We start from the raw sequence: 26,101 nt of genomic DNA, 5'->3' as shown, positions 1-26,101 counted from the left end.
GTTAATTAACTAGTCAAACAATAAAATTTCGAACCATAACTTCACATACTAATATAATAACTTTGTAAATATTTAATAAACATACTTACGAGCTTGGTTTACAGAAAAGAGGTCATGGTACCTCATTTTCCAAAATCACTTGACTTTAGGGAGAAACCACTTAACTTTAACTAATGATTTAAACAACAAAAATTATTAGGTCAAAATTCTAGAAAAAATAATATTTGACTAGTAAATATTAAATAAAAATATTCATGAACTCACTAGTCGGATATGTGGTCTCAAAACCATAGTTTTCGATACCACTGGAAAATGGGCTATTACACAATCAGTCCCTCCGCTAGCTCGTTGAAACCATAAATGAATTGCATGTTTCAATAGAAATAAACGTAATGATTAGGAAAAGAGAAATGAAAAATATTCAGGAATGATTTTGGTTTTTTCCAATATGGTAAAATGAAATCATTTGGAAATGAATGTAAGTTTTCAAAATGGAAATACAATGGAAATGAAAATGATTCATTTGCAATTCTATATGGATTACTTAAAAATTATTGGAAGAATGACTTTATGTTTTTGAGCTGTTTTGAAGCCTGAAAATGAAAAAAAAAATTATTTTGGCCATAGTGAACATGTTGAGTTGTAAAATATTAAACATATTTTCTCAAAATTTTATCGTGAGTAAAATCGTTAAAATTTTACTGGGATAAAATAGGGATGAGGAAATTGTTTAATATAGAATATTAAAATTTATTTTGAGAACTAGAAAAACTAAATCGAGTTGGATACATAGTATTGGGTCGAAAGGTCCAAGAAGCACTCTTAATAGGACTTGATGTAAGAGAGGCTCAAAACCCTTCATATAACATGAAGGGGGAGGCAACCCTAGTAGGAATACTAGGGTGTGTCGTGCACCCCACTCCTACTCTAAGTAAGAAGTTCTTTTTCCATTTAAAGTAAACCACTACAACTCAACGAGGGTTCTACATTCTCTTCTTATAAATAGATGACACCGATAGGGCATAAAATAAGAATTTGAAGAGATTGTTACTCTATCGAAAAATAAAGAGAATTTATTCTCAACTATTAAATATATTTTTCAGAATAACAATTCTACCGCTTTCTATTAAAGAAGAGAGAATTTTTGTTTTCACCCAAATAAAAGAGAGAGCTTTATCTAGTTCTGTGTTTCGGTTCAATTGGTTCAAGTCCACACTCGAAACGGTTAATGGTACGAGAATAGTGGAGAAGATATTTTGGTTGAAAGCTGAGAACAACGAATGTTCGTTAAGTTAAAAACACATGTATGAATTCAGTTAGGGTTTATTGCTATAAATATCACAAATTGTGTCTATTTTCAAAATTTTAATTTCTCATTGTGCAAGAAAACCATTTTCAAACTGATTTTTTTCAACATCAATGTGGTACATTTACTTTCAAAATGTTAACTATGGTACCTAAAATTTAATTTCCATCGATCATCTCGATACTTCCCTTTAATGGAGCTAAATTCTGACATTGCTTGACACATGGCCCAATCATAGTTTGCCACGTGACAAAATGTTGACTTTTAACTGATACCTTAAGGATCTCACATCAATTGATCCAAAAATATCAATTTTAAATTTTAAATCTAAATTAAAAACTTGCTAATTTCTTTTTCTTTCCTTGTTTTCTTTTAAACCTTATTAATTTCATTTTCATTTCCCTTTTCTCAGTTTATTTCCTTTTATTCTTTCAAGACATCGGTTAAAGGAAATAATTGATTAAAAATTTTTGCAATCGACAAACTCATATGAGTTTCGAAATCAAAATCCTTAAACCCCTAATATCAATTTTAGTCTTTTTTTTTTTTTGCCAAATTGAACTTTATATAGTTCCTTGAATCTAAGAAGCATGCAAACATATCCTACTGAAGTAGAGACTCATTTTTTGCATTTTTGTTTAATTTAAATTCCACGATTTCCATGAAAGAAAGGCAGTAACTAGTTTTAAGGGACAATCCAACTGTCAAGAGTAAAAATTCTGGTGTAAGTGTCACGGGGCTAGACCTTTCGTCTCGCAATCCGTGCAGCCTTAGGAGATCTGTTCGTCCAAACTCGCCTAAGTCAACCTTAACTCAAGTGAGGATTCCTTAAGAACTCCTCCAAGGCAACAAATTGAAGAATGGAAGCGATTTATGCCAAACGAAAAACAACAAAGAATAACAGAAAAAGTGCTTGCAAAGTGTTTGAGTAAATGCTCTCAATTCTCTTATTCACAAAGAATAATGAAACAATGAATGGAGTGAGTACGACTGAGGGGGAGACTCTCTATTTATAGTTGAGCTCCCCCAAAATCGACGATCAAGATACATTTACATCGACGGACGAGATTAACCATATCCTTTTATTTTTGGGATTTACAAGATATGCCATATCAAATCTAATCTAATCTTTACAACATATGATTCCCTCTATCTTCTAAGATTAGTTACCATATTAGCCTAAGTTGCCATGTCTTCATTATCGAGCCAACCAGGCTTCAATCTGACAGGCTTCTCCAATAGCTCTTTGAATTGGGCCAGTTCTCGTAGGTCAAATGATCCCCATCTGAGCAATAGACCTCCATTGGATGCATTTGGTACGATGGTCACGGGCTTTGGACTGCGGCCAGTGACATAAGGAGGTAGAGAGTGTAACTATTTAGATCTGGAAAAAAGAGAAATTCTGGTAAAAAATATAAGAAGAAAAGAGTAGATGAAAAAAAATAGAAGAAACAAAAAAGAGAGAAAATTTATGTATTGAGAACAAAAGAACTGGGTGTGTATTTGCAATCCACAAACCTTTTTGAACAAAAAATCCTTAAATCGTAAAATTCAAAAAGATGGGATTATTTAAAGGTGAAGGTAGAGCTTTATGGTAGTTTTGATAGATGAATTTTTGGCATTGGCTGACGGGTATTTGAGTTTCAGGGCTTTGAGCTTTGCCTTCACTTTGGTTAGAAAGGCTAGCGGTTTGGGTCTTCAATTTGAGGAAGATTTGAGATTTGAAACCTTGGTGATTTTTCTTCTTCTTTTTCATATGATTTTTGAATACTTGGAGAGGTAATCTAGGAAATTTGACTACGAATCCACGATTAAGAGGCCAAGAGGACGGTGATTTCCATCGACAATAATTACTTTTTCAGTATGGTTCAAAGCTGAATGTAGAAGATGTAAAAAGATTGAGTTTAGAAGGGAGAGGATTTCAAAAGGTCAAATTCCCTCTTTTCTTCTCTTCTATTTTTTTAAGGGAAGGGAAATCAATTTTTATTTAATATATTTTTGCTATTTGGACTAACTAATAAAAGATTTCTTTGCTTTTGGTCAAAAGTCAATAATATGCCATGTGGTGTCCAATCGTTAGTCCATGTGTAAAAATTTGTCAAAATTCAACACTGTCAACATAAGATACCAAGAGGTTAGATGAAAGAAAGTTTAAGTACCAAATCGAATAAATTAAAACTACAAGTATTACATTTTAATTTTTTTTTCAAAATATAAAGGATTTTTGCCATTATCCTTTTTATTATTTAAAAGATACATATTAATGTTATACTATTTTATATTAAACTTAAATGATTTTTTTATTTAATTTTAGTTCAAATTCATATAAATCCAACGCTCAATCTTAAGCTTAGTTTTGTGTTAAAGTTTAAGGTTGAAGGTTAATATATTTTAATATTTAATTTCTAAAATTAAACCTTAGCAATCTTTAATTATTAAAATGTTCTTAATAAAAGAAAGAGGGAACTATGACAATGATAAATTTGTGGCAATGCCATAATTGCATAGCAAAGGAGTGCATGAAACTTGTTTAAAGTTGATTATATGCTTTCATTTTCTCACTTTTGTAATTATTTTTTGTTAGAGTTAAATTGTTACGTGATTTAGTTAGTTAGTTAGAAGTTATTACTTGGAAGTGTTTATAAACAAGTAGTTTGTGTCATAATATTGTCTATATAAGAGTACAGGGGTTTAGTGAGTAAAGTTAGACACAGAGGGCCTAAATTAATGTAGAGTCGCCACTAACCAATTAGGGTTATGTAACACCCCTTACCTGAGACCGTTGCCGGAATCGAGTACGAGATGTCATCCAATTTAACTTACCAATTCGGAGCATAAAAATTTGCTTTTAAAATTAAATTCACTGCTCACAAGAAACTGTCTACCTGTATAACTGTCACTAATTTAATTATAACTCGAGCTACGAGAATCAAAATTTAAATCTGTAAATTTTCCTGAAACTAGACTCATATTACTACTGACCATAAAATTTTCAGAATTTTGACTTGGCCAATTAGTACAGTTTATTCATTAAAGTATCCCCTGTTTCACATTTCGACAGATCGACCTCTTGGCACTAAAATCAATTATCTCATTGTAAAGAATTCATATAAGGTTATCGTTTGTTTCTTTTGAAAATAATCTACACTTATAAATTATGACCCATAATTCTTTCTGTACAATTTATAATGATTTTTCAAAATCGAGCAGGGACTTCAAAACCATTCGACCCTATCTCACTAAAATTCAAATATCTCAAAATACAGAATTCCTTTGCCTACACCATTTCTTTCATATAAAAATAGACTTGATAAGCTTTGATTCCATATATAATTCACTCTCTAATTCCATTTCTACTATTTATGGTGAATTTTAACATTCACGTCACTGCTGCTGTCAAAGAAACTGCTTCTTTGAATTAGTTACTATTTAACATACATAACACCCAAAACATAATTTTTACTAGCTACTTCAATAGCTAATATTAGCCATATCATTTGAACATGCTCAAAATGATTAAGACTCTATACATGCCATAGTTTAAACGTTTTGAAAAGCACATAATACCGAGACGATTATGATAGTGTGATACGAGCTCCGACGATCCCCACTTCGATCAAGTTCAAATTACTATAAAACAAAGGAAAAGAAGAAAGGTGTAAGCTACCAATAGCTTAGTAAGTTACATGTAAATAATAGGTACTCATTTAACAATTAACACTTTTAACATATAACTAATCAAAACATTTCTTAGCAATTTCAATCACTTACAAATGCACAATCTTACCAAATCACTTGCATATACATTTTCACACTTTTATCACATATACTCATTCTTTCAATTGTACCTGCATACACACTTCATTTCATATTCACTTTAATTCATTATTAATCCCGTTGAACACTTGGAATATACACGGATACGTAGAGATTTAGCACATAAGTGCCACACTGATATGTAGCCGAAGCTACCACTGATATGTAGCCGGTTACCACCGAATGTAGCCGGTTACCATCGAAATGTAGCCGGCTACCACCGATCAATAACAATGGAAATGTCCACGGCCTGCTCACACAAGCTGTCAGTGTCTGCAACACATGCTAGACCACCCAGCACCGAGACTCACTGTAACATCAGTACATCGGTCTCTAGTGACATGTCACTTGTATCCACTTCTATTCCTAAGTTCAACCGAATTTACACTTAACACTTTATTTTAAACACTTTTCACTTGAATAATTCATGAATAATTTTCCTTTCACATTCAATATTGATTCACATATCAAATATAATTCACAATTTATAAAAATATAACTATTATTTACACATAACTTACCTCGGATGCAAAACGACTATTTTTGTAATTTAGTCGATAACTTTCTCTTTTCCCGATCACTTCCACTATTTCTTCTTTCTTGATCTATATTAACACAATTTAATACATTTTATCAACATTTCATTCAAATACAATTCATACACAACATTTTGGCAAATTTACATTTTTCCCTAAACTTTTCAAAAATTTCACTTTTGTCCCTAAGCTCGTAAAAATAAAATTCACTAAATTTTTAAATTTCAAACTTCACTAAATCATATTTCATGCTCATAACAGCCCTCAATTTCACAAAATCACAATTTTATGCACACTTTACCATCTTTCACAATTTAGCCCTTTTTCAACATTTTCATCAAAATTCATCTAGTAAAACTTGTAATTAACACTTCAAACATTCATTATCTAACATCACTAATCAATTTACAATTATATCATGAATGGGTCAATTTTAAACTTTAATTTCATTTAAATTAAATGGTAGAAACATGAAATTCAAGCTTCAATAAGCATAAAAATACGAAAATAATCAAAAGCGGGCAAGAAATCACTTACAATTGAGCTTAGGAAGTTCAAGAACCCTAGCTATGGTGACATGAATTTTTTGGCAGCAAACGTCTGATTTTAAGAAGATGAACACTTGTTTTCATCTTTATTTTGTCTTTATTCAATTTGGACAAAATGCCCTTGACCCATTACTTAGATATTTTTCTAGAAATACCCTTTTGTGTCCATAACACTAATTCATGGTCTAATTGCCACATAAACACTTCCAATTTCATGCAATAATTCAATTAAGTCATTTAATCACTAATTAGACACACTTTGCATTTTTCTCAATTTAGTCCTAAAAATTCAATTAAGCACTAAAGCATTAAAATTTTCTATCCATATTTTCACACAATATTTCAATCAATCAGTAACTAATAAAAATTTATAAAATTAAACTATTTCACTTCGGATTTGTGGTTACGAAACCACTATTCCGATTAGGCCCTATTTCGGGCTATCACAGGTTAGGTTGGTTAGCCAGCTATCGTCTAAAAGTCTAGAATTAATACTATAGAAAAATCCTAAAAATCTAGACTTGATCTCATCACCAAATTTCGAGTTGGGGAGTATAGTTACGTGTGAGAAAAGTTATAGGACTCCCACAACGCTTATCCGAGGATAGTCTTACGGGGTTTTGGGAGCTAGGTTTTTATTATTATTTAAGCATATTAATATCTTAATTTATACTAAAATCTTATGAAAATCTTAAATAAAAACACTAAAGAAAATGCATCCAGTTTACTTGTAACTTGATTAAGATGTGTTCACCAAACTTATCTAATTTGAAAATTAAATTAGAGGTTTTTACTTTTAACGGAACCCTAAAAGATACCTAATTCTAGTAAAATACTTCAATTCCTAAAATCAATTCTATTTTAGAGTTCTAAAAAACCCCAAAATTACCAATGAATTAAGAGAAATATTAAAATCCATCTACAACTTATTCGATCTTTTATTATTATTATTAATTATTATTATTATTTAAAAGACTTAATTAATAACTGAACCTATCAAGATCTTACGAAAGTATCCTATGCTAGGTTTATGATTTATCTTACTTTAAAATTCTTGATCTAATGTTTAAATTTGTCAAAATCCTAAAACAATATATCTTAAATAACATTTATTAGCTTTCTTAAAAAGTTTTTAAAAGAAAATACTTAGAAAGACCTACTCATGATTTACAATTCACCTACAAAAATCTTTAGTTTTAATCTTGAACAAAGTTCTAAAGAATATTTACACATTAATTTAAGATTCTAAAGAGGAATCTTATACGCTATTTAAAATTAGTTTAAAACCCTAAAAATGATCTTAAAGACTAACCTAAATTCAAATGTAAAAACCTTATGGGTTCATTAAAATGTAAACCTACTTAAATAACTTCATGTCAACATTTATAGGATGGAAAAATGACCTAAAGTTCTCTATTTTAAAATGAATAATAATAAAATAGGAAAATTAATTAAATTGACTAAAGTTAATGAAAAGTCAAAACTCTTTCAAAAAGGCAATAATAAAAGAAAACTTAAATAAATGAAATAAATAAGACCTTAACATGATGATGATGATAATAATACACCTTATTCATAATACAAATAATTAATATTAAAATGTATGTAAGGGAATGTGTAAAAAACATAAATATAAATAGACATGAAAATAAATAAATACTGAAATAAGAATAAATAAAAATTATACAAGTGTTAGTAAATATAAAACATTAAAATAAAGTGCATAATTGACATTAAATATATAATGTATAAATGCAAATAAAAGGGAAGATATAAGTGTAAATAATTTATTAAAGATGAAAACAAAATGACATAACTTGATTTTAGGACTAAAATATAAAAAATGTGGAAGACAAATCACTAATGTAGCAATTAATTTGCTTTTAATTTTGAAATTTCGGATTAAATCGAAGGTTTGAATAAACAAAAGGGTTACGAGTGTAAATTGGCCAGAGAGTGAGGGGGCGGCACTACAAAAACGAGATATTTTTGTAAATTTAAAAAGTAAAGGGGTGAGAATAAATTATCCATTTTTACACCTATAAATAGGAGAAATATATCCATTCTTTCATTTTAACCTTTTTTTTTTCAAAAAAAAAATTATCTTCCTTTTTCTCTTCATCCTTCTATGTTGGTCATGGCTCCATCACCAGAGAGTCCAATGACTCTCAGGCTTCAGGTGGTGGAGTTGTTTGACATCTGTTGGTCGATTTTTTTTTTTTTGCAAAATCAAAGTTTTCTTTAAAAAAATCATAATTTTTTCTTTAAAATCAAAGTTTTATTTCAAATAGTTAAAAAGATCAAAACTTTATTTTAAAAATTTAAAATTTTCATTTAAAATGACTAAAAAACAGATTTTTATTTTAAAAATCCAAACTTTCTCTTTTTTTCTTTTAAAAATCACTACTTTTCTTAAATATCAAAGCTTTTATTTCAAATAGTTGAAAAGAAATAAAATTTGTTTTAAAATTTTAAACTTTCCTTTAAAATGACTAAGAAATGATTATTAATTTTAAAATCTAAACTTTCACTTTTTTAAAAAAATACTATTTTTCTTAAAGATCAAAGCTTTTATTTGAAATAGTTGAAAAAAATCAAAATTTATTTTAAAATGTAAACTTTCCTTTAAAATGAATAAAAAAATTTTATTTTTAAAATCTAAACTTTCTCTTAAAAAATCAAAACTTTTCCCAAGATCAAACCCCATTTTTTTTTTTTAAAAATCTTTATATTAAAAAGGGAAAGGGAAAAAACTGAGATTTTTGGGGCTCCTAGGGGTGGAGGACTGATGGTCCGATGACGTCCCCTTCATTGGAGCCTAAAACTTGATCCCTAATGACATGTCTATGGTAAAAAGAAAAGAAAAGCCTTTTTATTTTTCCCCTTTTCTTCTATTTCATGTATATATATTATTTTTCAATCTTGCTTATTTGTAAAAGAAGATAATAGTAATATTTAATAATAATAGTAGTAGGAATGATAATAATAATTTGGGCCCTTAACAAGCCCAAAAAGAAAAGAAAAAAAAAGGCCTCCAATTGACCAATATCGGGTGGGCTCCGAACGGGCCCAATAGAACACAAATGTAAACGAAACAAATGAGCCTCTAATTAGGCTCAAACAAAAAAAAGGGTGTCTACAGTTTGTGTAATATTATTCATTCAATGAAAATAAAAATAATAATAAGTTTTCTCTATTCTTTGTGATTACATCATCAACAATTGATCTCTTATCAATTAATTCAACATGGTATCAGGGTCAAGAAAAATTTTCGATCTCTTACTCTGATAAGTTTTCATTGATTTTGATTTCTTTAGTTTTTGTGATTCCTATGAATTCATGGTTAAAACTTTATATTTTAGTTGTTATTTATTGAAATTGATTTCAGTCATCCTTTGCATATTCATCCTTTTAAGGAGTCTCTTTTAGTCTCCCATCAACTTTTAGGATTTGAGAATTAGTGTTTGTAGTTGGTTTATATGCATAGCATTGTTGGCAAAGAACAATTTGGGATTTGTTTACGGTTCTTGCAAGAAAGATTATTTCCTTTCTAGGTGGTAATCTCAGTGGGAAAGATACAATGTCGTAGCATCATCTTGGATTCTTAATACTATTTGTAAATAGCTTTCTGCTGGTATAGTATTTGCTTCTAATGCAACATTAGTTTGGCAAGATCTTAAAGAGATGAATGCCAAATTTTAATGCTCTCGAGTCTTTTTTCTTCATCAAGAAATTGTTTCTCATGTTCAAGTTGTTTCTTCTATTTGCAAAGATTTTACAAATCTAAGACTTTTATGGGATGAGTATGATGCCTTAGACCCATTTTCTACTCATGATTGTGACTTTTCTAAGAAGAATGCTCAACACTTGCTTCAGGAATGATTATTTCAAATTTTGATGGGATTAAATGAAACATATTCAGTTGTTAAAAGTAAAATGTTATTAATGCAGCCCCTACTATCGATCAATCAAGCATACTCGATGGTTATTGAAAAAGAAGGTCAACGACAGCATATGTCAGGGTTAGTTATGATTAATGATCTTACTGCCTTATATTCTTTTAACGTGCAACATATAGTTCCCAAGAAGAAATTTAATGGTGTTTGTGATCATTGCAAGATTAAAGAACATAAAAGGAAACTTGTTACAAGTTAATTGTAACACTCTATACTCGACCCAGTCGCTGACCCCGAATATCAAGATGTCACAAACCATCACACATCATATACATAAAACATGTCAGATTAATAAACAATCATTCTTTCTATTTAGCATTCGTATGAATTTAAATTCAAACATGTATCATTCATCATTAGAACATGCCAAACATACTTTAAATGAACTTATAATAATAAACATCCATTAGAATCACTCAGCAAAATTTCAAAACAATTCACATAGGTACTGATACTGAAACAAAGGAATCAATATTTCTATTAAATGGTATCGATACTGATTGGAAAATCGATACCAAAACAACATTCTGTTTCTTATCCAAAAATTAAAGCCCAGAAATTATTGGTACCTCTGTTTAAATATCGATTATTTTACCCAGAGTATTGATACTCTTGATATGGTATCGATACCAAATTGCAAAACTGAATTCATGCACTTTTGAAAATCATAAAGGTATCATTTTTAAAAACCCAAATATCGATACCTCTACTCAGGCCGTAAAAAAATCCAACAGTTTAAAGCATATAATCCATTCAAACTAATGACCATTCAACATGTATCGTTTACCTTATCAAGTAGTCGTCAAAACAGCCACAATAATAGTTCAATCATTGAAAACATGTCTGAGTCAGCATACGATATAACAAGAACAATATCCATAAATCCTAAAAACAAATAAGTTATGAAAATAACCATAACATCATGGGAAAATTCATGCAACAGTTCTACCACATTGCCTTTATCTCTCCAAAACATAAACGAATAAATTACACCTACGAAATAATACTAAAGTCTTGCTTGGATCACCCCCTTGGGACCACACTGCTCACACCGGAACACAACTAATCTGCAATGGTTTAAAAGGAAAGTGTGAGCTTAACAAGCTCAGTGAATGCTAGAGTAACCACAAAGTATACAAAATATCAAAGGTTAAACAAGAACTTACTATAACACGTTCACAATCATATTCTAACCATGTCAAAATAACATATTCATGCTTCATTAAATCATAAAACTAACATATACTCTCACGTATAACTACACTCAACTCATATTCGAATAATTCATTTTACAATAATTCATCAAGACTAATAATGTATACATGCTTTAATAACTCACAAGTCTAGCTGATATATTCTCATGCATTCACAAGTTAAATAAAAACGACCCAAACTACAATGACATACGCAATTTACTATGAGAACATACTATCATTTTCATGGAACTTAAATCAACTCATTTACCATATTATTTACATGTTTATGCAATCATCTTACATAGTATTATTACAATAAATAAGATCACATTTAAACGATAATTTGGCACTTGAGGCTATGAAACATAAAATTGGGTTCCATCATCACACATTGAATACACGAATCTCCAGCACACCAATTGATAGAGTCGAACATATCCCAAAAAGTGAAGCATAAAGCTAGCACTCTCCAACACACCATACATGTCCTATTGAATGGAGTTTAGCTCATATTTCCTTATCTCTCCAAACATGTCCCAAGGCCTCAATGCCCAAATAAAAAATACATATAGGTGAGTACTAACAATTCTATGGCATGCCAACTATATCCAACAGTCTCATAAAGTCACAAGGCCAACATATCCACAACATAATTACACATTTTTAATTACTGATTTAATGAATCGTGAATATGTCATTGTGACATGGTTAGAATATGTATGTGAACGTGTTGCAGTATGTTCTTGTTTAACCTTTGATATTGTGTATACTCTGTGGTTACTCTGACATTCACTGAGCTTGTTAAGCTCACCCACTCCTTTTAATCTATTGTAGATTAGTAGTGTTTCTGTGTGAGCAGTGTGGTTCCAAGGGATTGATCCAAGTGAGTCTCTTGTAATACTTCATACGTGATTTATTATTTGTTTTTGATTTAGGAAATAAAAGCAATGTGGTAGAACTATTGCATAAGTGTTTGCATGATGTTTTAGTTATTTTCATAGTTTATTAACTTTTAGGATTTATGGATATTGTTCTTGTTATATCGTTTGGTTACTCAGACGTGATTTCGATGATTGAACTGTTATTGTGGTCATTTTGATGTTTATTTGACGAGGTATTAGTTATATGTTGAATGGTTTATGATTGGGATGGATTATTTTCCTTATTATGCTGTATTTTTGGTGTTTGGAGTAGAGATATCGATATTCGGGTTTTAAAAATGATACCTCTGTAATATTTCGTTGTGAAAAAAGTTAATATTGTAATTTGGTATCGATACCTTATCATGAGTACCGATACTCGGGGTAAAATAATTAATACTTTAATAAATGTACTGATATTTTCTAGGATTTGATTTTTAGACGAGAAACATAATGTTGTTTCGGTACTGATTTTCCAATTACTATCAATACTGTTTAAAGGAAATATCGATACATTTGTTTTAGTATCGATACATACGTGATTGTTTTGGAAATTTTGCTAAGTGGTCCTCATGTATATACAAATGTTATTATATGATCTTTTAAAGCAAGTGTAGTAAGTCTTAACGATAATTAGGACCTTATTTGACTTAAAACTCGTGTAGATGCTACAATGGAAGACATTTCTTTAATAGTGTGCTCATTTGTACTGTTTGTGATGTGAGACGGTATTGTGACATCTTGATATTTGGTCACATATGTGTGCATTGAAATCAATACATCATATATCACATACAAGTATTCTTGCATATTACCTGTCATAATAATATCACATTCCACAATTCAAAACATTTATACTTATCGAAATTTTCACTCACTTTTGCTACATATATGCGTTGTTAGCATATCATTATCACTGTCATTTGGCATGTATATCATGCCCACAACACAACACCATTCACAATGGTTATCACACATGTCTCATATCACAATATTGTATCATAATAATTAATCCACAATTATTCACATAATCACATAATTTGACAAAATAAGATAAGTAAAATAGAAAGATTACATTTGAATCTTAAGATAGGGGTTTAGGTTATTCCTAAGCTCCCAATTAACACTATAAATTGTGTCTACTAGTAGTGATTCCAAACATTCACCGATTACACTTTTGCTAAAAAGTCGAAAGCTTAAACTAGCTTTCCTTGTCTTTCGCCTTGCTCATAGAAGGCTCCGATAATTCCGATGCTTCGCACATAATAACCACACAATATACACAATCAACAATCAGCCAAAGAATCACTTCAAGCAATCAAAACATAAGCCTAAGCTAAATTCTCTTGTAATCGAAACCTTCGACATAACAAACTTGAATTTCAGTTATCTCAGTCTATACTTAATTTTTTTGTCTAAAACTAATTTCGTTTATCTAACTATTCACCTACAATTGATTCTCAACCTTTAAACTACTAAAAACTACCCAATTCATGGAATCAAAATCTTTGACATGTTTATGACAAATTTCACAAAATTTCATTAAAACGTTAGAAATCTTCAACAAAAATTTTTAGTAAGTTTAGAAACCTTTTAATCATGTCAACTAATTGAAAAACAATTTGACACCACATTTTTACCCAAAATCCCGAAATCTACCATTAACGATCCAATTTTCAGCTTTTATTTAAAACGTGCAATTTAGCAGCTAAAAACTCCATTTAAAATACTACATAAGATTAAAAAAAATAGAAAAATGATTCATTATCTTTGATGGAAGAAAAATGAGCTTTTGGTTGACAACCTGAAAAATTCACAAGCTTGGGGGATGACAAAATATATGGTGTTTTGGATTTTTTTTTCTTGAAATACTATGGAGATTTATGACTTGAGGAATGATAGAAATCTAAGAAATTAAGTTTGGAATCAAAATTGAATGAGAAGAGCTTGGGAGATGCAGAGGATGGCAAAACAAAAAGATGGAGAAGACTAACGTGGGTTTTGTGAATATAAAGAGGGAAAATAGGGTGGAAATCAAAATTTGGTTTAACTGCTAGGTAAAAAAATCATAATTTAGATCCTTTTACAAATTAGCCCTTATTTCAAAATTGAAAATCTTTTGAACATTTTTTCAAAAATTGTTTTCATTTTCAAAAAGCTATAGACAAAAGCAAATTCAGGTTACCACAATTCAAAATTTTCGAACCCATTCTGAGCCAAAATAATATATCAGTAAATAATGTATCAACTTCTAAAACTTCCTCTAGTTTTACAATTGAGCCACACCATCAGGCTTTAGTATTTACATAGGAATAGTACTAGAAGATTTTGAGGTTGTTAAGAAAGGAGCCTACTATTGAAGTAGCTGCACATATGGCAGGTATAGTGTTTGGCTTTGCACCATATTCACTTGAGTGGATCTTAGATATAAGAGCCACTAACCACTTGATTTCTGATATTCAATGCTTCAATTCTCCTGTTACTTGTGCTTCTAACTCCTCATTTGTTCAATTTCCAAATGGAAAGTCTACTCCTATTGCACATATTAGTACCTTTACTTTTGCTCTTTATAATAATCTTACCAAAGTTCTTTATGTCCTAGACTTCAATTGCAATTTTCTATGCATTTCATAGTTAACCCATAATCTCAATCATTTTGTTTCTTTTCACCCCCAACCTTTTTTTTATTATAAGACCTTTCAGTGGCAACATGAAGGGAATTAGTAAGGAACAAAAAGGTCTGTATGTTCTATCATCACGCCAAGCTTGTTTCACATCAGCACAACCTTCTACTTCATCTTTTGCTTATTCTTTTTTAAGTGTTCATTGTACTTAATCTTTCTGGCATGCAAGGGTGGGTTTTGCTCCATTGTCCAAATTAAATAAAAATGTCATGATTACGTTGTAAGTTTGTAATGACCCAACTTTTACCGATGTCAAAAAATGTGGTTTCAGAACTCCATTTTTGTAAACTGAGTTCATAAGGATAAAATAAGAAGATGTGCAAAGTTGATATGGAAATATATTAAAGACTGGTTAAGTAATTTAACTGAGAAGATCGTTAATTAAAACTTAGGGACTAAGTTGTAAAAGTCTTATCGCTATTGAGTTTGAAATTGGAAAATACTTAAGAACCTAGTTAGAAATTATCCAAAGGACCTAAATGGTTACTATACCATTTTTCCCAAAAGATGGTGAAAAGTGATGATGATGGTCACTTAATTATATTAATTACAATTCATACAAATATGCATGTCTTGAGTTAATGACTAAACATGACTAATTAAGCTTAATTAAACATTAATATAAGTGTAAGTATATATATAAGTATGAATGGAAAGATGAATTAAATCATCCATCATCTTTTCCTTTCAATTGTCCAAACCATCAAAAGGAAAGAAAAACCGCAAGTTTCATAAGCAACTTTCGACTAGCAATTAATTAAGGTAATCAAGCTAGATCTTTAAATTTTTATGGAAATTGAATCATGAGAGATTGATTTAGCTAACGCATATGTTAATTTCTTTAATTATTAGTTGTTTAGCAAGTAGCCATTATAGTGAAATTGATGAAATTATGCTTGAATTTGAAGAGATTGTTAGTTAGTAAGCTTGGATTATGATAATGATTAAGTTAGAAATTAAGTTAAACTTGTTAGATTTTTTTACATTAGAGACTAGATTGAATAAATTGAAAGTTGTCATGAAATTATGTTATAGACAAAAGTATAGAGCCCTAATGAAATAATGTGAAATTGGATTTTGATCGATATGAAATATTAAAAATATGAGTATTTCGGTTATAATGACTAAAATGAATTAAATGAAAAATATGTTGATTATGTGTGTTAATGTGATTTGGATGTGAATTGATATTATGTTTATAATTGAATTATCGAAAGTAATTAAAGATGACGATGGGCCGTATCGAGAGAAAGAAAATGCAAGAGTCGTAAATGAGTAACAACATCATATTGATCTAACCATAAACGATGACAGATTGATTTTTTTATTTAATTTTTTGTTGGATTTTTTGAAGGTTTTAGTTTTGGTTTGAGGAAATCTAAACTGAGAAACAAGAATAAAGGACAAGGAGTGTCACTTTAGGGGCTTTTGATCGATGGAAGCCAAATGGCATCGACAGTGACTTGGAGGGGTAGTGGCTAGGGTGAGGAGAAGAGAAAGAAAAAAAAAAGAAAGAAGAGAGAAAGATGGGAAAAGGAGAAAGAAAACAAAAAGAAAGAAAGAAATAATGATACCAAGAAAGAAAAAGAAAGAAGGAAAAAAATAAAAAAATATTTTTTAAAAAAATATTTTTATTTAATATTAGAAGAAAATAAATCTTGGAAAAGGTTAAAATAATTAAAATAAATTTTTTTACAAAATTTTAAAAACAATTTTGATAATTTTCTAATTTTTGGAATTATTTTATTTTTTGAAACTTTAAAATTTAATTAATTGTTGGCGACATCCACATTAGCAAAGTTAAAAGTTGTTAACTTTTTTTGTCCATTTTGGTCTAATTTGACAAAAATAAAATAAATTCAAAGGTTAAAAGAGACGAAAAATTAAATGAAAAGTTAAAATGATTTTTTAAAGTTGGAGGACAAAATAGTCATTATGCCTTCTAAAAATATATAAGGATACTAAAATCCAAATTTAAGGTTTCCATAATAGTCAAAAGTTTAGGACTGCAATTTTTATCATGCTACGTTTTCTAAAATAATCTAAAATAAAGTTGTCTTAATATCACAATAAAAATTGAAAATATTTTAATTGATTTTATATATAATAAAAATTAAAATACGTGCAACCAAAAATTTTGATACCAAAATTTAAACCATTAAATTAAATATCTTAAAAATAAAATATAATAGTTGACATATTATATTGTCAATCATATCAACTGTAATTTAACCAAATATTATAGAATCAAATTTAAAATTAAATTCTTTAAACATACATTATAATTGACATGAATATCAAAACACCCATAAAATTAAAGATATAGTAATACAGAAAATTAACAACTTTACAAATATCTCAATATTTTCATATATCATGATTGACACCAACAAAAATCTTAGTGCCTCTCAATATTGATTAATCCCCGGGACATATAGCAGCATTCAGGCATGGGAGGATTTCAATGTAATTAGTTCATTAAAATTTTCAATATTTGATTCAAGTTGATGTCAAAAAACCAATCAATATTAGTAGGCACGAAGTCAAAAAAATTTCAACAGGGCCGAGATAATGAACAATAATATTTTAAAAATAAAAATTAATTAAAGAGAAATAATTTAATAAATAAAAATAAACTAAAAAGAAATTTTAAAATTTATTTAAATTGTACTCTTCGATCCTTGACTTCACTAAAATTATCAATTATTTAATTTCTTTCTCAATGTACACAACTAAAGAACTTCTTAGAAAACCATCTTCCATCTTGCTACAAAGTCAAGCCTTCACAATCTTCATAGCAGAAAAAACACGTTTTGAGGATGCAGTTGAAACTGGAAGAGCCAATATAAGACAAATCAATCTATCAACGAGTGGGTACATGATTGACTTTCCACTCTCAACTACGCTTTTACAAAGTTCAGAAAGTGTTGATATTTTTCTCAACTCAGGATGCTTACATACATCAAGTTCATAATGCTTCAACTAATATAGGAGATGTTCTTTCTATTGTTGAGAAAAATCTTTTGGATAAAACTTGTTTACAAAAATGCAAATTTTATCAATATCAAATAACTTGAAAAACTCATTGGGATCTAAAGTTGTAGTAAGAGTGAGAAGCTCGACAACATGTTCGTTAAATATACTCTTCAATTCTTGCAACTGAGTATCTATTGTAGCAAAAAATATATCCACTCGATAATGATGCTCCATTGTAACATCTTCTTTCTTGTTATGACTACGACCCACAATGTATTGAGCATTCATATTTGGAAAATCCAACTCCCAAGTTTCATAAAAAGATATCACATTTTTCAACAATTTATCCCATCCATCATCTCTCAACTTTTGAATTAAATCTTTTGTTGTCGAAACTAAACTCATGGCCTTTAATATATCTTGGGAACGATGTTGCAAAGCTTGACAAATGTTATCAATAACCCCTAAAACTTCCTTCATCATATGCAAAATAAAAATAAACTCAAAAGATCTCAATCTATTATATGTGCTATGAGTATATCCTAACTGAGAATAGTTAGAAGCGCTAAAACTATGCTAGTAGCATTGTACACCATTAGTAAACCAGTAATTGAATTTAAATAGGAACTCTACCGAGTCTCACTTGGTCGTTGTAAATTGAAAATCTGATTCATTCCTGTTCTAGTTGCTAACTCATTGATGGATACCAAATGAGTTATTTTTGTTGCTTGGGATTTTTGTAACTCACCGTGCCGTTTGGAAGAAGCAGAAGCAATATTAACAATACCAAACAAGTCTTTAAAGAGTTGATGCACTTTAACCACTTTCAACCAATGCTAATTGAAGATGATGAGCAAAACAATGAACATAATAAGCATATCGACAATCATTCAAAATCAAATTTTGCAAGCCGTTGAATTCATTCTACACATTAAACATAGCATGCATAAACTTATAGGCTTTAAATTGAGCTTATGGGACCTTAAAAAATAGTTTGAAAATAATCCAAGACTAGTTTGAAACAAAATAGAAAAACATAGAAAATTTTGAAAAAATTTGGAAACAGGGGTCATACGGCAGTGTGACAGAGCCGAGGCTGTGTACAATTCGAATTTGGGTCACATGGTCGTGTCACGGACCGTGTGCCCGCCCATGTGCAAATCAAAATAAGGTCACACGGACATGTCGCTGACTGTGTGCCAGACCCTGTGAGATTCGAAATATGGTCACATGATCGTGTCTATAGGCTGTGTAACAACCTGATGCCGTGTGGAAAAACTTCTAAATGAGGAGATTGTGTATGGCACACGGTCACGATGACTTCTAAATCAAGACTTCTAAATCAAGCTAAATCGTTACCAATTTCTTAAGTGTCAAGTCAAACCAAAAATAAGTATTCGCATACCTTTAAAACACATTCAAACAAGCTTAAAGCATACCAAAACATACAACATAAGTGCCTAACCAATATGCCCTTAATGGCACCACATTTCATACACTAACCAATTCATATTCAAAGTTCACAGGTACTTACTTTAAACACATACCAAACTTACAATTCATCCATTCCATTCATATCTAATTCTACTGTATCCAATTCATTCACAAGTAGCATAAACAAAATGACAAAAACCTATACATATGGACCTTTACAAGCCAAAGTCCAAAGACATATATACAAGTGAGCCAAAATCAAGTTTAAACAACATCATCCATGTATAAGATGTATCACAGGTAATAAGTATCCAAAACATATACAAGACACACCCCAAAAGTAAACATGTCAAAATCTACCAAAAGATATCTGTATAGTGTGATCTTCAAGTTGATTCGTGTTAGAGTATGCCCAAAGATCAATCATGAGATGGTTGTAATAACATACTTGATTTATCATGTTTATTAATATAAGGCGTTACCATTATTATTTCAGTTTCTTTTCTGTGTATATATAAATAAACTGTTTTATAATAATGTCCTGAGAATAATATGATTATTCTTAAAAGTTCTTTAGTCAAGTATTATTGTTCGATAAGACAACGATAATGCATTAAGACTAACGTGTAGTTGATTGATGATAAAGAGTTGTCATTGATATGGAATGTCAGAATCATTACATGAATATGTGTGTTAGAGAACAACATATTGGACTGAACCGTTATGAGTATGTTTCTTGGATTATTATGTAATTGTCACGACATTACTCATAATGATTAATATTTATATGATCCTCAGACTTGAGATCATCATAATCCCAACATCGTGAGTTGTATATTTTGATACGATCAAACGTACAATCAGAATCGGTTGTTCTATAAAGACTGATGTTGGATATACCACAATCTATGTAGAGGGATATGGTTGGTCGATATAGGATAAGTCCCTCCTACATAATGGGAGTAATATCTTAGGCCACTTGATTAAGTGAGACTAGAAATGCATGGCCATGCTCAAATAAGTTGATATTAGATGTCATACTTATTTGTATATCGTAGTCTGCTTAAGATATCAAGGAACATGGAATGGACAATGCAAGTGTGACTATTCCATGACTTGTGTCCAATCCAGAGATAAATGACTTAAGGATTATTGCATAAAAGGTTAATCATAAAAAGGTTATGTCGAATCATGATCTCTTGTGACTTAGGTAGCAATGATGCATTGCTAGATGCCACTCATTGTTCGTAGCATTAGAATCGTTCTAGTGTTACTGCTAACGTTACAAGAACCTACAGAGTCACACCCTATAGTTGAAATGAACGGAATAAACCATAGTTGGTATTGTTTTTGGGGTCACTTGAATTAAATTAATTATAGAATTAATTTAATTCGGTAATCAAATTTCAACACATTATGTACAAGGTTGTTGTATGCGTATAGTGAGGACATGAATTTGGTTAGCATAAGAATTCAAATAAATATATGGTTTACCGAACTTATATTATAATTAATGTAATTATAATTTTCGGATTAAAATATTATTATATTTATTTAATTCTTAAAAAACAAAAACCCTAAAACAAAAGGATATATATAATCCCGTTTTTCTTTGTTTGAGTCTAGCAGCCTTCAAAGAAAAATAACTCTCAAAACTATTTTGGGGATTCCTTCCGTTCGTAGTCAACTGGGTGGATTACGTAGTGGCCGAAATCACGATAGATTGCGGTTTGGTTCGACAATGAGATCGGACTACTCGTTGTTGAGGTGTTGCTTGTCTACTCGAATAAACATTAGGTAATTTCGCAACCTCTTTCACCCCGATTCGTTCCTCGCACATGGATCCCTGGTTAGGATCGCCGGATTTTTATTTTTCGCTGCGCCATAGGGGTGCCGGTGATCCAACAATCCGATCCTCTGATTCCACAAAATGTTATCTATAAAGAAACGGGAAAATGACACGAGTAAGCTTCAATAGAGCTTAGTATGTTCAACGGTTGAAACGATAAAACTTATCGTATAAACATAGCAATTATACATTAACATGATTAATAAAAATAATTCTGTCAACCACAATAATTCAACAAGTGAGTTTATATATACATATACAAGTTGCATAATCTATTCAATCACACGAGATCATTTGATATCAAGTCACGATAATATTGAAAATCATGCAAACATTTATATCATTCAATAACAAATCATCTACCACTAGAAATTTTTTCGATGAATGGTATAACGAATACATAGTTATCTGCCCGAAATACCCCCGAAAGCTCAAACAAGCCAAACCAACCGAAAACACACCTTTGCACGAAATGTCAAGTCCGCAACAAATGCTGAACTCCGATATATTCAGTGGATAATAACAAATCAGGAATCATCATCTCATCACAAGTAAATCCCGTACAGCGCGCAATGTAACATATTGGCATGCCAATTGTACCCTATCCTACATTCATCCGAGCTCATAACATATCATTGTGTTTACAATGTTCAAGTCAATTATTATCTCAACTCACAACAGTTTATAACAACTCAATTATACTAAAAATATTCAACAACCACAATTCACAATCAATATAACATTTCAAATTATTCCAAACTAAATCGAACAAACTTACCACGGTTAAACTATAAAGATAGTAAAAGTTTCAGGGACTAATCAGCAACTTTCCCTTCTCCACGATTATCTACTTGTTCTTGATCTACAAAATAGTTTATTGCAATTTATTAGCTTCAACTTCATAAAATATTCAATTTAATGCATATGGCTTCCTATTTATAATTTTCATATTTTCCCCAAACTTTTACATTTTATTCAATTTGATCCTTAAGACCAAAAATGATTATTTTCACAATTAAACCCTATACCCATTGAACCTAAATCATAACCATCCCAAATCAGTCCTTACATGCTAAAATTTCACAAGAAAAACATGTTATAATTACTTTATTTTTAATTAAATCTCCAAACTTAAAAATTATACAAAATTACTTTACAAACTAGCTCAAAATCACCATCAAGCTTCCAACCAAAACATTGCAGTTAAAAAGCTTCAAAAACAACAATGGTAAATTTCTTAAACTTTGAAAACTCCACAAAATAGTCCCTAAACTAACTAAATTTCAAAACAACAATCTCAAAAACATAAAATTCATGAAAAATGAGTGGAAATACACTTATATGCAAGCATGAAGACAAGGTTGAACTCTCAGGCCCTAAAAATGGTGTTTCGACTATAACATGAAAGAAATGGGGAAGATGAACACTTAATTCTTTTTTATATATTACTTTAACATTATTTTATTAATAAATTACTTACAAAAAACCTAGTTTACTAAGTTTTAGACCGTCCACAAAATTTTGAAATGGCCTAATTGCCATTTAAAACCATCTCATTTTACTTTAACACACAATTGGCACTTAAACATTAATAGTGACAGACTTTTTCACTTTTTACGATTTAATCTTTTTTCTTTAATTAACTAACCAAATGTCAAAATTTCTAATCAAAATTTTAATACGACACTAATGACCTCATAAATATTGAATAAATAAATTTTACAAACTCACGCGTCAAAATTGTGGTTCTGAAACCATTGTGTCTAACATCATTGAAAAATGGGTTGTCACACATTAGATTTGGCATGTAAATAGGATTTCATTGAGAATGTTATATATAAATCTAAAGGATGAATCTGTTAGCTATTTATCTTTAATGTAAACTTTGTAATTTGGTCATGTTGAAATTGTTTTATGTTGAATTGGGTAGTGTTTAAAGTTTGTAATTGGTATATTTGAAATGTGATATTTGATTTTTGGAAGATATATGTTATATGGAAGAGGTTTTAGGTGTTAGGGAGCCAAAATGTACAGATTTTAAGGTTGGAAGATAGACGTCACGTCATCAGGATGTTGAAGTCTCGACGAGCCAAGTCAAATAGTCATGTCACAATGTGATACCTCTTAAGGTCACGTCGAGCTATGGACGTCACAATGTGGGACACCCTGAAGTTGCTACGAGATTTCGATGGTTTGAACCTTCCTAAATTGACCTTTGGTAACTTAGAAAGCTTTCATAAGCTCTTGTTAAGCTCAGAATAGTATGTAAATCTTATTTTAAGTGTGCAATGAGTTTGATCACTTGAATAAAATGCTTAATTGATTTTTGAGAGATTGTAGTTTCCTCGAAAACGAATATGACATCCTGGTACCCTAACCCAATGATTGGATCTGGTAAGGAGGTGTTATAGGGGCTAACGGTAAGAAATTGGGAAGGAAAGAATTTCCTCTTTAGTTAAAGGTATATGCTTTGGGAAGGGATAAATTGCAAAAAGTGTTTACATGTTAAAAGAGAAAAAATTAATGGCAAAGCTTAATCCACTTTTCACATAAAATATGACTAATGGTTACCTACCTTAATGAGAGAGATATCTTTATAATTTAAATTTAAAATTCTAATCAAGAGTATTTTGGTCATGGTAATACCCAAAAATCGATTTCATACAATAATTTTCAGATGAAATTTTTTACCTAAATAAAATAATGACTTAAAATTTGATGTCCGGATTCAATTATGCACTTTAAAACCAATAAACAAACCATGCATTTAGAATTTGATCCTTTTATGGATCAAAATACCAAACATTATGAATTATTAAAGAACTATGTGTGTCATTTTACAACCACATGATGTTTATTTAAACATATAAAATTTAATCCTTTCAATAGAAATTAACTTAATAAAATGCAATAATCATCTAAAAATAGAAAACAAGAAGACAAAACTATAACTAATTGGTTAAGTGTGTTGAATGATGTTTATCTTCCTATTTAGTATTGAAAAAGGGTTATATGTAATTCTAGGCATTGTATAAAACAAAACTAGATCCAATTGCACAATTCAATTTATATACTAAGTCCCTAACAATTAAATCCATAAATAATCAAAACCCAAAGCTTTTATCTTGAATCTTCAAGATTCAATAGAAAAACCAAATCATAACCAAAAAACCCATAAAATTGAGAACGAATCATTCCAAAAATAATTGAAAATCAGTTTATTCTTAATGATTTGAAATTACGTGGCTTGAATGTCTCTTGTTAGAACTATAAAACTCTTATACAAAACTTAATAAACCATGAACTATTATGTCAAATCATCAAGACCAAAAACTAGATTTAGAATCATACTTGAATCCATTGATATATTGAAATCTTGTGATTTTGATCTTCCAAATTAACACACAAGTATTTTAGAGAAGGTGATTCTTTTTTTTCCGAAAATGGGATATCAAAAAAATTACGTATGTTTAATTTGGCAACCATAACTCTATTATGTAATTTTTGCACATTAACCTGAATTTCTAATCAATCCATCATCAATTAGAAATTAGGGCAGAATTTTAGAAATATGTTGAAAAATTTTTATTTAAGAAACTATGTCGTTTTTTTGAAAACTTACCAATCTACACTGTTTTTGGAGAGAAAGGAAAATGTGACTTACAAGGCACATTTTCACTGTCATATTAGTGAAAACGCCTATAGGACTCGTTTTCTAAAGAGAGCATAAAAACGAGTCCGACAATTGCCTTGTAGGACGAGTTTTCCTTACTATTCCAATGGTAACTTTTCCAATGGCTAAAAGGATTCCAACAGCCAACCCTGGCGTGGACGTGAAGATGAAGACGAAGTCGATGAGGAGCTGCCAACCCAAATAGTGCGACGAAACCCTAGGCGTACCCGACGCCCACCCGATTGTGGAACATATTCGGGATGTCAATGATTATGTTATTTGTAATTTTCCCAAATTGTATACTTTTCTTTACATCCCAAATGTACACTTATTTACAATATACGAAATAAATCTATTAAATTTGTTTTCATTGTACCATATCATATTATGAGTTTAAAATTTGCAATATTTTGAGAAAGCAAAGAATTCATGAATAAAAGAATAAGTTAGTGTTTTACTACATAAGTTAGTATTTTAATTAGCTCTTCTCATCGATGTTCCTGGGTTGTGTGGACATGTTGGTTTTGTATACCTTGGGTTCCTACAATAACCGCATAACCTCAGTCTGTCTCACCGCTCCTGAATATCCATATTGCCTCATATTCGAGTTGAGTTTGATAGACCTTTTGTCTTACACCGCGAGTTCTTATTTGATACCAACTTAAAAGAAATGTGCGTGGTAGGTGGCCACATCTATTCATCTGAGACAGGTAGGAATTCAAATTTCCAAACATTATACAAGCATTTGAGTTTGTAAACTTTGTCAACATAGGTCATGCAATTTACAAGTGTTGAGGCACATGCCATAATTGCATGTGCTCATAGATAATGAAGTGCTTGAAATCTCCCATAGTTGCAGGTCATTCATCTCAAGTCTATGTAGTACACTCCACAGTTAGCTCATTCGTCGGGTTTATAGGGTTGCTTAACCCGGAATACTAAATTTGGTTGCAAGTGACACACTGACGTCATTGAGTTCACGGTTTCTACATTTTACCTAATATCTTTCAAAGATTGACTCTTACCAAACGTAACTGCCCTTTATCTATCCCGTGTATGTGTTAGCTTACTTTTAGAAACAAGGCTACTAGTCAAGTATATGTTTCCTTAATCATCGAGGTTACTGGCAAATGACACGTCCCCTTCAATATGAAATTAATGCATTCCACTAGGTTCATGGTCATGTGCTCGTATCATAGTCCTTCGT

The sequence above is a fragment of the Gossypium raimondii genome, chromosome 13 (genome assembly GCF_025698545.1).
Source record: "Gossypium raimondii isolate GPD5lz chromosome 13, ASM2569854v1, whole genome shotgun sequence".
Taxonomy (NCBI): domain Eukaryota; kingdom Viridiplantae; phylum Streptophyta; class Magnoliopsida; order Malvales; family Malvaceae; genus Gossypium; species Gossypium raimondii.
Note: the sequence above shows the minus strand (reverse complement) of the source record.